Source organism: Panthera pardus, unplaced genomic scaffold, assembly GCF_024362965.1.
Source record: "Panthera pardus isolate Hobbes unplaced genomic scaffold, ASM2436296v1 HiC_scaffold_2, whole genome shotgun sequence".
NCBI lineage: Eukaryota > Metazoa > Chordata > Mammalia > Carnivora > Felidae > Panthera > Panthera pardus.
Window position 1 is genome coordinate 144,839,238 of NW_026526765.1, and position 13,141 is coordinate 144,852,378.

Sequence of the window (13,141 nt, forward strand, 5' to 3'; positions counted from 1 at the left end):
AAACTCAGCAGGTTGAAATCAGGTCAGATAAAATCAGCAGTCAGGTTGGGTAATAGTCTTTCCTCTACCTTTGCCTCCTTTCCCACTAACCTTAAATTTCCCATAAGGGAAAAAAAATGTAACAACAGAGAATAGGAACAAAAGAGGAAAATAATAAGAAAAACAGAATGCTATGAAAATATGTAAAACTTGCCATGACAGAATTGCTGTTGGTGGCAAATATGTCTGTATGGAAAATGTAGCATTTTGGCCTTCCATTAAGTTGTTAAATATTTATACAGTACCCAGTGTATACTTCCTATACAAGAGACACAGGTACAATGATTTGAGGAACATATTAGTCATAAACTCAGATGGGCTACAGGACCAACCAAAGTAGGTAACACAAATGTGTGATTGTGAGAAAGGCAAGAGGGGTGAGCAGGCAAACAGGAGAATGCTTGCTCTGTCTAGAACATTCACGTTTGGGTCACCTGGGTGGCTCAGTCGGATAAGCGTCCCACTTCGGCTCAGGTCATGATCTCACGGTTGTGAGTTCGAGCCCCACATTGGGCTCTTTGCTGATGGCTCAGAGCCTGGAGCCTGCTTCAGATTCTGTGTCTCCCTCTCTCTCTACCCCTCTCCCACTTGCACGCTCTGTCTCTCTCAAAAATAAACATTAAAAACTTAAAAAAATCATTCATGTTTAATTGAAAAAAATCACCCATGGCCTTTTATGGGCTTCTAGTTTTCTATCCCTGGAACATGAGGAAGAAGTCAACTCTTAGGTAAAAGCTTTTATTGGAAGTAAACCTTGAAGAATGGGTAAGACTTCTAAAACATAAAAATAAAAGACTAAGAGCAGGAAAAGACATTGTAGCCTGAAAATTTTCACCAACAGAAGCCCAGCTTGCAATGAGAAAGGAGACTGTGTGAGTAGGATAGGGTCTTAAATACCAATGGGAGGAGTTTAAACTTTACTGAGTATAACCAGAATAGAATTCTAGATCCCCTCCAAACTGTTCTTTTCCCAGGGTGCCGTGGCTCACAAATGGCACTATCATCCCTCCTGTCATGCTGGCCAAACCTAGGAACCAGCATTTTTCACTTTCTTTTTCTTTCAGACCCCAGGGACAGAGTGAAGTTTTGTGGAAATGAATCTCACACATTGGTGAAGAGGGAAGGTTCTATTTAAGAGAAGGACTATAAGACCAAGTGCATAGGGATACCTGGGTGGCTCTGTCAGTTGAACGTCCCACTTTGGCTCAAGTCATGATCTCATGGTTTCTGGGTTTGAGCCCTGCGTTAGGCAGCGTGGAGCCTGCTTGGGATTCTCTGTCTCCCTCTATCTCTGCCTTTCCCCGCTTGTGCTCTCTCTGTCTCTCTTAAAAATAAATAAACATTGAACAAAATTAAAAAAAATTAAACTAGGTGCACAAAGAATATTTATTTTGTATGGGCTGGTGCAAGTGGCAGGGAGCCCACCTCCACAGATCCTCTACCAAAGCCATCATTGGAATCCACTTGTCTATCTTCAAAAATGTGTCCCAAGTTCAACTGTCTCTCCTGACATCCACCACTTCCTCTCCGGACCAAGCCACCATCAGCAATGGCGAAGATGCCTACACTTCTGGCCCCTAACTCTCCCCCTCCTGACACCCTTGCTCTGTGGCTCTCTGTTCCAAACACCTCAGGCACAATGATCCTTTTAAATCAAAATCAGATCACACCATCCCTTTCCCCCAAGCCCTTGGGGGGCTATCCATCTCACACAGAATAAAATCCAAAGTCCTTCCAAAGGCTCTGGGTTCCTTGTAAACAGCCCCTCAGTCCCTGTGCACCTCTGCCATTGTCCCTACTGATCACTCTGTGGTAGCCATTCCTTTAACAAGTCAAGCACTCCCCTCCCTTAGAGTTTTATGTTTGTTTTTACCTCTGCCTGAAGCATCTTTTCCCTAACTATTTTCATGTCCCTCCACCTTACTTTATTCAGCCTTGGGTCAAATGTTGCCTCTGATGGCTCTGTCTAAATGCACCACCCTTTCATCTCTATCCCCTTAATTGATTTACTTGATATCCTTTATCATTCCTTGCTTTCTTATTATTTATTCATTTGTTGTCACATAATGCCCCCACTGGATGTAAATTCCATGAAGGCAGGGATTTTCTCTGCTTTATTCACTTGTTTTCCCCAAGCCTAACACTGTACCTGCCATAGAGAATACTGTAAATCTTTCTCTGGAGGAGTACAGTATCTTCCAAAGCCTCCATGATTTTGTATGCCCAATGCCCAGCATTGAATTTTTTTGAGTTCCAAGCATATCAAGAAACAAGACCAAAAGGAGAAAAAACAGACAATAGGAAGAGACCCACAGATGAGCCAGTTATTGAAATTGTGAGGCACAAACACTATGTTAAGTGTAATTAATATGTTAAAAAAACAGATTGAATGTATGGGATGTGATGAAGGTACAGACGCAGTATGGTGAAAAGGCCTAACACAAGTGCAATTGGATTCCTACAATGAATGCAAGGCAGGAAGAGAAGGTACAGGAGCAGAAGCAGTGTTTGAAGAGATAATGGCCAAGAATTTTCCAAAAGCGATAAAATACATTCAGCCACAAATTCAGAAAGCTCTCTGGGGTGCCTGGGTGGCTCAGTCTGTTAAACGTGTGACTTTGGCTCAGGTCACAATTTCATGGTTTGTGAGTTTGAGTCCCGCGTCGGACTCTCTGTGGTCAGCACAGAGCCCACTTCTGGTCCTCTCTCCCTCTCTCTCTGCCCCTCCCCTGCTCATGCTCTCTCTCTCAAAAATATGTAAACATTAAAAAAAAATTTTTTTTTAAGCTGAAAGGGCGATTTTAATAAGCTCTCTAAGCTCCAGAGTGGATACATACAAAGAAAACCACAATTAGGCACATCATAGTGATGCTGCTAAAAATGGCAAAGCCGAAATCTTTGAAAACAGAGGGAGGAGGAAGAAAGAGGGAAGAGGGGAGAAAAGGAAGCTAGAAAACTAGGCACTACCTTCAGAGGAGCGAGACCGGCAAATTGGTTCCCAAGAGATACACCAGAAGTCAGAAGACAACATGATGGCATCTTTAAAGTACGACAACAAAACAGTCGCCAACCTAGAAATCTATACAAGCAAGGATATTCTCCACAGATGAAGACAAAATAGCAAATTCCAGGTAAACAAAGTCTGAGAAAATCTGTCCCCAACAGACGTGAACTAAGAATTACTAAGTGAAGTTTTTCAGGCAAAGAGAACATTATTTCAGATGGACACACAGAAGTGTAGGTCATCACCCTCCTGCCTCTCAACATGGAAACCCACACCTTCTGGGCCTCCTGCCCACACTTGCACCCTTATCCCCTCTGCAGACCCCCAAAACCCAGGTCACCTGTGGCCTGGAGGGCTCCCATCAAGGCCCCACTCCCTCTGCACACCCACACCAATGGATGCTGGTCCCCTGCAGTCACCTGCTTCCACCTACCCAGTGACTGCAGACCAACTCTAGTTTGCACAAACCAGTGAACTTCTCTACTATCCAGTGGGCAGAACTACACCTTCTCCAGTGAGGTCTGAACTCCTTTCATATTTGTCTTTTCCCCTGTGAGAACTCTCTCAGCTGTAGAATACCATATAGAGCTTCCTTACACTTTATAGTCACTCTGAAGTTGAGGCCCAGAAACTTCCACATAGACTGAATTTATCATGCCAACAGCCATCCTGTGTTGTTCCCCAATGTGTGTTAAGCACCATCTCACTGGTTCCAACACAGCTCAGACTTTGGAAATCTGTTCTTTTTTAAAAAAATTATTTTAATGTTTATTTATTTATTTATTTATTTTTTTAATTTTTTTTTCAACGTTTATTTATTTTTGGGACAGAGAGAGACAGAGCATGAACGGGGGAGGGACAGAGAGAGAGGGAGACACAGAATCGGAAACAGGCTCCAGGCTCTGAGCCATCAGCCCAGAGCCTGACGCGGGGCTCGAACTCACGGACTGTGAGATCGTGACCTGGCTGAAGTCGGACGCTTAACCAACTGCGCCACCCAGGCGCCCCTAATGTTTATTTATTTCTGAGGGAAAGAGGGAGAGACAGAGCATGAGCAGAGGAGGAGCAAAGCAAGACAGAGACAGAAATTGAAGCAGTATCCAAGCTCTGAGCTGTCAGCACAGAAGCTGCTGTGGGGCTCGAACTCACGAGCAGTGAGATCGTGACCTGAGCTGAAGTTGGCACTTAACCACCCGAGCCACCCAGGTGCCCCTGGAAATCTATTCTTGTGTCTAAGGGTGTCTAATGAGTCCCAAAGGGAAACCAACTCCTGTATGTAGTGACTGGAACATTCTTAAAGTTGGGCGGAATATTTATAAAGGGTGTTCTCTCCCACAAATGAGAGCAGGGTAGACCTTGATGTGGGCACAAAGGCTAGGAAGCTGGACATACCTGCTGAGGGTTTAACTTTTTTGCCTTAGATTCCGGAAAGAGTTATATTCCAAGTACAGGTTGAAGGTAGTGGTGGACATTGTTGTATTTGAATTCTCTCCTGAAGTGTGGAGACCATCAGTAAACTCGGATACATAGCTTTATGTTAGTGGTGCCTTGGAGGGTATGTTAATGGCCAGCATGAGGCAGTGTTACCTGTAAAGGGTCTCTATGAGTCACAGATGGGAGACTGAAACAGAAATTAAGAATACAGCAGAAGGGAACGATTGAACCAAAGATGGCTGGAGACGTGTAAGCTTTTAAGAACCTTGGAAATATCTAGGGAAACCCAGGATGGTCATTCAAACATTCTATCTGAGGGGTGCCTGGGTGGCTCTGTTGGTTGACTGTCTGACTTTGGCTCAGGTCGTGATCTCACAGCTCGTGAGTTCAAGCCCCTCATCAGGCTCACTCCTGTAAGCATCGAACCCGCTTCGGATCCTCTGTCCCCCTTTCTGTGCCTCCCCCATTCATGCTCCTCTCTCAAAAATAAATAAAATATTTTTTTTAAAAAAAGGCACTCTAGGGGCGCCTGGGTGTCTCAGTCAGTTAAGCGTCCGACTTCAGCTTGGGTCATGATCTCACAGTTTGTGAGTTCGAGCCCCATGTCAGGCTCTGTGCTGACAGCTCAGGGCCTGGAGCCTGCTTCAGATTCTGTGTTTCCCTGTCTCTCTGTTCCTCCCCTGCTCACACTCTGTCTCTCTCTCTCTCTCAAAAATAAATAAACATAATTTTTTTAAAGCATTCTATTTGAAAATTAAACGAGATGTAACTCCAAAAATTCAAAAATTTAGGAATACCCAAGAGATATGTGGGTATCACCTGCATTTATGAACTGCCTTTATTCTCCTAGTGGTAAAATGGGTCAGGAAGAATATAACTTACCCATCACTTCATTTTCCAAAGTTGTATTTCTAATTACACCACAGGCAGATTTTCAGTAATTTTTATTTTCCTATAACATATGTAAAAACAAATCTAAATTGGTAAACATCGATAGCTGAGGTGTTCATCATTTTGAAAGAAAAATTTTACTTGACATCACCTCCAGAAAATTAACAGTTGAATTATTTTTAAAAAGCATGTAGATTAGATTACCGGAAAACATTCAAAGACCATTAATTAAACTAGATGCAGGGGCGCCTGGGTAGCTTAGTTGGTTAAGTGTCTGACTTCAGCTCAGGTCGTGATCTCACAGTTCATGGGTTCCAGCCCCGTGCTGGACTCTGTGCTGACAGCTCAGAGCCTGGAACCTGTTTCAGATGCTGTGTCTCCCTCTCTCTGTCCCTCTTCCACTCATGCTCTCTGTCTCCATTAAATAAACATTAAAAAAATTTTTTTTAAAAACTAGATGCAAATGTATTGTCTTCGTTTACATGGATTCTTGATCGAGCAAAGAAATATGCAAAGTTCTAGTATTTTCTTTTTCTAAATCACTTGTTAATTTTTGTCCTCTGGGGTGACTGTGAGATGAAAAGGAAGCCAATTCTCCCTGTGCAGGCATCTAGGAGGTGTTATGACAGTGTTCAAAATATTCCTGGGATGAATCCAGAACTTGCTCCTGTGTGCTCTCAAGATGGTGATAATGTGAGAGGCCTTTCCTGGAACAGGTTTCTGGTCATCCAGTTTGACTTCCACTGTCAGATGTACCACCAGTGTTCCCAGAAAATAATTTGAACAGCAGATATAATTTCTTATATTTTCCTTTCTCTATGATAGTATTCTTATCATGAAGCTAGATGTTTTCAGTTGGGGTGGGAAAAACTCTCAGTGATAATCAGGAAGGAAACATTGGCCTCTTTGTATTTTTCTGGGAGTTCTTAGTCTCAGAAGCTAAAATTTGAATATGGCCTTTACAGTTTGCAAATAACTTTTGCATATTCATCTGATACTTGGGAACAGTGTGGTACATCAGAAAAAGCAGGAACATTTAAGCCAGAGAGACTTGATTTTCAGTTCTAATGTGGCTATTTACTTGCTCTGAGGTCCTGGACTAGTTACCTCATGTTTCGGTGAATGCTTTTTCTTTTAATGTTTTATTTTATATTTGAGAGAGAGAGAGACAGAGCACGAGCAGGGGAGGGACAGAGAGATGGAGACAGAATCCAAAGTAGGCTCCAGGCTCTAAGCTGCCAGCAGAGAGTCTGAAGTGGGGCTCAAACCCACGAGCAGTGAGATCGTGACCTGAGCCCAAGTCGGACACTCAACCGACTGAGCCACCCAGGGACTCCTCGTGGATGCTTTTGACTGCAGGTTGCTGAAATCCAAATGCAAGCTAGCTTACATGAAATGAAAAGGGAGTCTGTAGTCTATTCATTGAAAAAGTCTAGAGGAGGGAGGGCAACTGTCAGGGTCAGCTTGGTCCGGTGGCTCTCTTGCCGTCTCCCTGGGATGGTGTTGGCTGCACCCTCCTGTGTGAGCTTCTTTCTCTGATGGGTGGTCAGAAGGATGGTCAGTTCCAGGCTTCACACCTGCACAGCTGAGGATAGCCGTATCAGTTATTAGCATATTAAGATACTTTGGTACCAGTTGCTAAGGAGACATTGCTTTGAACCCGCTAAGTGCCTTGAGCATCAGCTGCTTTAGCACCTCGCCCCAGGACTTCGCCCCAGGTCCAGCACTAACAGAGTGATATTTGGCACAATAGGGAACTCCAGACCCTGTTGGGTTGTATCCAGCATCCATTGTGATAAATGCGTATCAATTAAATGCTGACACATGTCAACATTTGAAGGAGTAGAGCCGGTCTTTCCCTTTGGCTTTATGTCCGAGCAAGGAAACTTCTTTCCCTAGTTCAGTGTCCCCCAGCTCCTTTTGCCCCATCTGGATAAATGTGTTCATTTCCTGACCAGTTTCTATGACCAGGGGAGTGTCATGGCCTTGTTTAGAATAAAATTTAGAATAAAGTTCAAAAAATGGTCATCTGCAAAGGGAATAGGCTCCCCGCTAAGGTTAGAGGGAGGGAGGACTTCCTTGCTGGATAAGAGAGGGGTGGATATTAGAACAAAAGTCAGAATATGCTCAGAGTCAATGCTGTCTCCTAAACAACAGTCCAGTGAGGATCAGATGAAATCATATAGCCCACTACTTAGAATAGAGTTTGGTTCACTGATTCACACTAGGTGCTCAACAAACAGTGCTTACCAACCTTAGAAACAATAATAATGGCATTGCTGTCCTCAAGAACTGTGAAGGGTCTGAGATTTCACACCCCTTGCAAGCTTTACATAGCCTTCCATAGCTTAACGGATCTTGGCAAAAGACACGACAAAAATGGATCTCTTGGCAAAAATGGATCTCTGTCAGAGATACAGAACCTTATTACTCATAGCATTAGCAGTAGCCAGAGGATCAGCATTTTCTTGTTTCAGGTTCTTGAGGTCCACAGGATGATTCCGAGAAGACCCAGTGACATGTCCATGTGCCGTGAGTTGCATTATAAGAGAGGAACCCTGAGCTTAAGAAGGCCCAGTATTTTATGCAGCATGGTAAACACGCCTGCCCTTTGCTCTGGAAGGAGACATGATCTGTGTTTTCCAAGGCTGTTCTGTGTACAAACATCCTTGAAAAGATATTTTGGAACAAAGACAGCCAGTGCCACCGTTCACAACAAGTGCAGAATTTTGAGAGACCCCATGGAGAATTATCTCCCAACAGTTGTTGTTTGGTGATAAATGAGTAAAAGAGGTAAGTTTAGTTTTTCTTACTTGGAGCATTTGACTAGTCCTATGTTAGAGTAAGAGTTGCACTATGTATGATAGGTTAGTGGGGGACCAAATGTTCTTGGGCTCATATATCGGAAGTGCTGGGGCATGTGGGTAGTTCAGTTGGTTAGGTGTCCAACACTTGATTTCAGCTCACATCATGATCTCACGGTTTGTGGGTTTGAGCCCTGCATCGGGCTCTGAACTGCCAGTGTGGAGCCTGCTTGGGATTCTTTCTCTCTCTCTCTCTTTCTCTGCTCCTCCCTCCCTCCCTCTCTCTCTCTCTCTCTCAGAAATAAATGAACATTAAAAAAAAAAAAAAAAAGAGTTGCACTGTGTATGATAGGTTGGTAGGAGATCAAATGTTCCTGGGCTATATACCAGGAGTCTTAATAAATGAGGTAAACTTTTTTTTTTTTTGATGAGGTAAACTTATTACATATAATCACTATCCATGTGGACAATTGACAGTGAAGTATTCACCGATAACTGAGGCAGCTCTAACTGTCTTACAAATGACACCGGTTGGTATAAACTCTATCATGTCCATGGAAAACAAAACACAACACTCATTGACAACAAGATAATGTCTCCTCACCTGAAATTAAATGGACATTTAAGAGTGTGGAGAAAGGGGGATTGGCTTGTTGGGGAAAAGAGGAAGACTGAAAATGTTCAACAGAAGAGATCCATAGCTACTCAAACCCATTATTTAACGTTAAACCAAGAGATGGATGGTTTTCTCTAAACGTACAGCAACACCTCTGCTCAAGTATCATGGCAGAAGCGGAGCTTGGCTGCATCAATTCCAGTGTGTGGGACTCCAGTGGACTTCGGAGCCCAACAGCCTTCCCAGCCTCTGCTGCTTGCTAGCTGTGTGAGCGTGCACACGTTTCACACTAAACAATGTTTCTGTTCCTTAACAAAAAAGTAGAGACAATAGCACCTGCCTCATAGGCCATTATGAAGAGTAAATTCTTTTTTTTTTTTTAAGTTTATTTATTTTGAGAGAGACAGAGTGAGATTGAGTGAGCAGGGGAGGGGCAGAGAGAGGGAGAGAATCTCAATCAAGTTCTGTGATGTTAGTGCACAGCCCAACACGGGGCTCGATCCCAAGAACCGTGAGATCATGACCTGAGCCAAAATCAAGAGTTGGACAACTTAACCAATTGTGCCACCCAGGCACCCCATGAGGTAGTAAATTCTGAACACTGCTTAGCGTGGCGACCAGTGCATATTGTCAGTAAACGATGAGTGATATGCTTGTTTGAAAAAGTTTACTGATGACAGTATGTCCTGTCCTCCATCTGTGTTTCTCACCAAGCACATGTGGAACCAAAAGGCCATTTCATAAAGTGCCTGTGCATGGCGAGCTTAGACTGGTCATCAAAATGATGAGGCATCCCAGAGACTTAGTACCACCATAAGTTCTCTCCAACAAATACATCTATCCATTCCCTGGACTCCGTGTAGGCATAGGTTCAGCTCCCAGCTCTGGGAGGTGGGTGTCAGGCATGGTGATCAAATTCTAGAATGTTGGGTGTGCCTCCTGGCTCCACTTGTTTTTGACTGTAAACTGATCACCTCAACAAAGAGTTGTAATGTTTGAATCAAACGTGTGTTTGTTTGTTTTTAATTTTAGAGAGCATGCGTGTGTGCATGAGTGGGGGAGGGACAGAGGGAGACAGAAAGAGAGAATCTCAAGCATGCTCGATGCTCAGCATGGAGCCCCACTCGAGGCTCAATCCCACAGCCCTGGGATCAAGACTTGAGCCAAAATCAAGAGACAGACGCTCAACTGACTGAGCCCCCCAGGAGCCACTAACGTGTCTATTTTTAACTAGCACAGTTTCTGACACATTTTACACACTCAATAATTACTTATTCCTTTCTTCCCATCCCTATTAAAATGGAATCGATGTTTTTCTCCAGGAGCTTGTCAAGCTGTCCCTTTGGGTGTCTAGAAAGGAGCAACGATTTCAGCCAATCTTAAACTCCTTCAACGTTACCATCAGAACCACTCAGGAAGCTTGTTAAAAATACATATTCCTGGGGCACCTGGGTGTCTCATTCAGTTAAGTGTCTGACTTTGGCTCAGGTCATGATCTCATGGTTCGTGCGTTCGATCCCCGTGTCAGGCTTTGTGCTGACAACTCAGAGCCTGAGCCTCCTTCAGATTCTGTGTCTCCCTTTCTCTGCTCCTGCCCCACTTATACTCTGTCTCTCTCTCTCTCTCTCTCTCAAAAATAAACATTAAAAAAATTTTTTTAATTCTCTCTCCTTTGCTCTCCGCCCCTCCCTCACTCACATTCTTTCTCTCTTAAAGAATTAAAATAATAATAATAATAATAATAATAATAATAATAAAAACATAATCCACTAATGTGATCAGTGAGTATTCCAGTTATTATACAGATGAACTCAGAAGCAGTGTTTCTATGTTTTCAGGAATGAACACAGACCCTCAGGTTCTTACTATGTTCATCTGCAACATTGGTATCTCCTGTACTTGGGAAGAGAAAAATCATAGGCAGATAAGATTGGCAGTAAACACCCCACCCTCTTTCAAGGTATAGTATTGTGTATGGAGGTACCTGATGGGCAATGGCTGTCCGTTCTTCCCTACAACACAACAAGCCTTGGGGGAAAAGGTGTATTGTGGCCAATTCCCAGCTGCCTATTTCTTTTTATTAAAAAATTTTTTTGAATGTTTATTCATTTTTGAGAGAGACAGACAGACAGAGCATGAGCAAGGGAGGGGCAAAGAGAGAGGGGGAGACACAGAGTCCAAAGCAGGCTCCAGGCTCCAAGCTGTCAGCCCAGAGCCGGACGTGGGGCTCAAACCCACCACCTGTGAGATCATGACCAGAGCCGAAGTCAGATGTTTAACTGACTGAGCCACCCAGGCGCCCCCAGCTGCCTATTTCTAAGACACGAAGTAGTTCTCTGACAGAGACTCTGTGCTCCTCAGGGCATCCCGTATTTATTATTCAAATCCATACACATCCCTGGAACAGGTTCAGCGACAGAAGTTCCTTAGATTTAGGATGGTGAGGTATAAATAGTTCTGTAGGACTGAATGCCCGCATTTATCTCATAATATTGAGAGCCGTGGAATGTAACTGTGAATCAGGTTTCAAGCTGTTGTACCATTTCTTGGGGGAAAAAAATGATTTGAGCTAATTCATCCCTCAAAGGTCTAATGAATTTCATTGCTCCTATTTGGAGCCTGGCTTCACACAGTATGTGCAGTTAACCTGGCTGTTTTTAAAGGAGGGGAGGGAATCATCAGGTCAAATAAGAAGGCAACACTCAGAACCACAAAACTGAAAACAATGCTACTCTTTATTAAGTCAGCTTTTTTTTTTTAAGTTTTTTATTTACTTTTTTTGAGGGAGAGAGGTAGAGCATGAGCAGGGGAGGGGCAGAGAGAGAGGAAGAGAGAGAGAATCCCAAGCAGCCTCCACACTGTCAGCGCAGAGCCCAATGTGGGGCTTGATCTCACAAACTGTGAGATTGTGACCTGAGCCAGAAACAAGAGTAAGATGCTTAACCGACTGAGCCACCCAGGCACCGATATTAAGTCAGCGTTGAGAGGAGTGGTTGACCTGGAGAGCAGTGTGATGTCTCCAGGCCATCCTAAATTTGGGGGTGAATGTGGACACAGTGATACGGAGTGAAGAGCACAGAGAGGACAGAAGCGCCTTTCTATCCAGTCTCTAAAGTAGACAATATCACACCCCAGTGCCGTCGGGGGAGAGAACGCCTTCCTCCACCACCTTCCCAGAGGACAGTTTGTGGGGGTTGCTGGGAAGGGAACATTGTTGGACAGTCACTTTCCATCTATAAAACATCTGTGACTTTCAGTACATACCTCTTCTCCCTGGTCCTTGCTTAGATACTGCTGTGTGTCTGTTGGTCCATCTCCTCTCTCCTGCTTAGCCTCGTTATCCACAGATCACACTCCTGGCCCCTTCCCTATGGTCGCTTACATGCCTAGCTTCCTATTCTGTCTGTCCACAACTTATCACAGGAGAGTCATGAAGCCCAGAAAGCTTGTGCGTACCTGCATACCTGCATCTCCAAGAGGCACCACATTTTCTGTGTGTGTGTGTGTGTGTGTGTGTGTGTGTGTGTGTGTGTGTGAAAAGCAGGGGTGCTAGGAAATCAGGCAGTAATTCCCAGCTGAGAATTTAGGAATGCTTGCCCTGTGCATAGCCTTGTTCTAACTTATTTAGTATCCACATCAGGCCTGTGTTTCTTTCTTTTTTTTATGTTTTTTTTTAATGTTTATTTTTGAGAGAGAGAGAGAGAGAGAGAGACGGAGTGCGAACAGGGGAGGAGCAGAGAGAGAGGCAGACACAGAATCTGAAGGAGGCTCCAGGGTCTCAGCTGTCAGCACAGAGCCCGAGGCGGGGCTTGAACTCACAAATTGCAAGATCATGACCTGAGCCGAAGCCGGACGCTTAACTGACTGAGCCACCCAGGAGCCTCTAGGCCTATGTTTCTTATATCCACTTTCCGGGGAAGTAAAGCAATGAGAAGAGGGGGAGTCTCTTGCCTATGGTCACAGTTTGCAAGGCTCCGAGTCAGGACTGGATTCTATGCAGTGTGGTGACAGTGTCTATGCCTTTAGCCACTATCTAAATAACATTAACCAACAACGTTGGGGGCTTCTGGCCAGCTCAGTCAGTTAAGAGTCTGATTCTTGGTTTCAGCTCAGGTTATGATCTCATGGTTCATGAGTTTGAGCCCCAAGTCGGGCTCCATGATTCCCTCTTTCTCCCTCTCTCTCTCTGCCCCTCCCTCCCCCAAATAAATACATAAACTTTTTTTTTAATATTTATATTTGAGAGAGAGAGAGAGAGACAGTTTGAGCAGGGGAGGGGTAGAGAGAGACCAAGATAGAATCCGAAGCAGGCTCCTGGCTCTGAGCTGTCAACACAGAGCCCAATGCGGGGCT

General features: G+C 44.1%; 1 long non-coding RNA gene across 1 annotated transcript in view; it reads left to right on the plus strand.

Moving 5' to 3' along the window:
* LOC109278923 (uncharacterized) overlaps positions 1-8,130 on the plus strand; it is a 152,046-nt gene extending 143,916 nt beyond the window's left edge. Inside the window, exon 4 of the long non-coding RNA XR_002085926.2 lies at positions 7,846-8,130. This is a non-coding gene — a long non-coding RNA (uncharacterized LOC109278923). The remainder of the gene's footprint in view (positions 1-7,845) is intronic.
* The last annotated feature ends 5,011 nt before the right edge of the window (positions 8,131-13,141 follow it).